General features: G+C 35.6%; 1 long non-coding RNA gene across 1 annotated transcript; it reads left to right on the top strand.

Moving 5' to 3' along the window:
• The first annotated feature begins 419 nt into the window (after positions 1 to 419).
• LOC128247424 (uncharacterized) lies at positions 420 to 2,345 on the top strand. Its single transcript, XR_008263811.1, has 2 exons — positions 420 to 756; positions 1,682 to 2,345. It is a non-coding gene; the product is annotated as an uncharacterized LOC128247424 (long non-coding RNA).
• Positions 2,346 to 2,689: the final 344 nt, after the last annotated feature.

The raw sequence follows: 2,689 nt of genomic DNA, 5'->3' as shown, positions 1-2,689 counted from the left end.
GGTCATAAAGATTAGAGTTACAGTATGATTGATTACAAACAGAATTAGACTAGATGAGATGCAGTTTGTTTTTGTGCTAAGAAGGAGTACTATGAATACCATCTCCCTAGTAAGGCAACTGCAAGAGAAATACCAAGCTAAAAGTAAACCATTGTTTTGACATTCACAGTAAATGAATGGCTTGTTAAAGCCATACAAGCCATGTACAGGGGAGTTGTCAGTAGAGTGAGAATTTAAGAGTTCATTAGGGCTCAGTTGTCATTCCCCTCCAATTCATCATTGTCCACCAGGTCATAATAGTGAAATTTAAGACTGTGGTAAATACGATATGCTGATGACCTTGTTCTTATAGAAGAATTGGAAAAGAAATTCCAGGCGTAGGAGTGGCTGTGTGGTAAGTAGCTTGCTTACTACCATCATGTTTTTTGAGATGGTATTTGGAACATGACTGAACGTTCTTTCCTTTCTTAAGATACTAGACTGAGCGTATTTAGACTATTTCCAGTAATCACGTAGAACTCACTCAATTGGCTAGTTACTGTTGTTGTTCGTCTGATCAAGTAAACCCATTATTAGAGACATTCCAACAGCGAGCGTTTTGTGCAAGGAATCTGAGATCACATTATCCAAGTACTTTTTTTAAAGACAGTAAGCGATAATCTGAAGGGGATTTGGCTGCTATTTCTAGCAAGTTGATAAAAAACGTAGACGTTCCTCGCTGGCTGATGGAAGTGTGTGGTATCCTAATAATATGGCGTAAGTACAGAATAATAGATACTAATTTCATAGTTTAGGTCTAACTAACCCAAGCTTAATACCTGTCTCTTTATTCAGAGACGGGTTGATTCATACTTTAACTTCGTAAAAGAAACTGACATGACACTTTCGTTATAAAACACGTTCCAAAACCGGTGAGTTGGCAGAATCCTTAGCATGCCGGATAAAAGCGGCATTTCTTCCGGCTTTACGTTCTGAGTTCATATTCCGCCGAGGTTGACTTTGCCTTTCATCTTGTCAAAGAGCGATAAAATAAAGTGCCGGTCGTGTATTACGGTTGATGTAATCGACTAGTCCCCTCCCGCTAAATTTCAGCCCTTGTGCCTATCAAAATTATTAGCTTGCCAGACAAAATGCTTAAGCAGCATTGCTTCAGACTTTACCTTCATCTTTTCAGGGTTGATAAAATAAAGTAACAGTCGAGTACAGAAGTCTATGTAGTCAACCGAAATCCTCCTCCATAATTTTGGGTCTCGTACCTATATTAGAAACAATTATAAAATATTTCGTGTGCAAGATTCTTGATGTGGATACGTGTGTTGAAAGAAATACAATTAAACCTTGGGAGAGGCATTATGCCGGTAATAAACACACGCACCAATGAAATGATTTAACAAAAAACTAAATACTGTTTATAAATTAATAAAGGATTGAACCAGTGCGTGTGTTTATTACCGGCATAATGCCTCTCCCAAGGTTTAATTATTAAATACTTCCGCGCGAAGTTTCGGATTAGCTAACCCCACCACTCATACTCACACATCATTATCTTCCCGCTACTTTTATTTTTGTCTTTATAATATATATATTTTTTTTTGGTATTTCAATGAACGGTTCTGAATAAATATTTCTTTAAAAAATTTCACTCCTCCTCACTTCCGTTATTTTTTCTTTTTTTCATCAGGTACGAAGTTCCTAAATCTGAAACGACTTCCGTTTGTAATTTAGCTTACTGCTTAAATTGATCTTGTATAAAATCTTTTACCAAACAAGTACAATGCAGGAATACTTATATTTAAACAAGGCGACTTTCGGAATAGATGTGACACATAAATCAGAATTTCTCCGCCACATTCTATCTCACGCTCTTAAAACTACAAACTATACATTATTTATTACATAAAATCATAAAAAAATGTTGGTAGGAGATAAGCGAAAATATGTCCGCGAGTCCTTAATGAGACTACGTATTCTTGCAGTGGATGCCAGCAAGGAAGAAATTTCGACGGCTTGATATTAGTTGTGCTTTATTTACACGTCACACTCCTCATGCACATGGAGAAATATTTGAAGATAGTTTCGCGATCTTCCTTCTGTTAATGAACTTATGTTTAAAAAATAGCTTGAATGTATGTAGTTTATTTTTTGTGGTTTAAAACATGGAATTGCATTATTAAATATATGTTCTTGAGAGATTTATAAACAAAAGTATTCAGTGCTAAATATGTAGGTAGGAAAACACCCAACTATTTACTCAACACACGAGCGATATTTCGAAATAAGTGCGTAAAATGGTAGACAAAAGAACGATGTATGTTTATTGCTAATAATAAAGTGAGAACACTAAATTGGCATTTCAAATACTTTAATATTTTTCTGACCGCGGTATAATATATATACATATAGATAGTTAAAATATTTAGGAAATATCGGTGTACATTGGAATTAGACACTGAGGGAAAATGGCTGTAACTTTTTTATTTTTTAACTTTGGCGATTTTCGTTTTCGATAATGTGTTCTGTATGTCACGGTCATGCGAGTCCCCCTATAAAAAAAATTTGGACCCCTTCCCCCCACCCCCCACTTGATATGCTAGAAATAACAGCTAAACGCGGACAACCCAAATCTTGCATTGGTCCAGATGGACTATATGTAATCTGAACCTTTCCCTCCCTTATTTTTTTTTTTTTT

This window comes from Octopus bimaculoides, chromosome 3, assembly GCF_001194135.2.
Source record: "Octopus bimaculoides isolate UCB-OBI-ISO-001 chromosome 3, ASM119413v2, whole genome shotgun sequence".
Classification (NCBI taxonomy): domain Eukaryota; kingdom Metazoa; phylum Mollusca; class Cephalopoda; order Octopoda; family Octopodidae; genus Octopus; species Octopus bimaculoides.
Note: the sequence above shows the minus strand (reverse complement) of the source record. Positions and strands in the feature narration are given on the sequence as shown.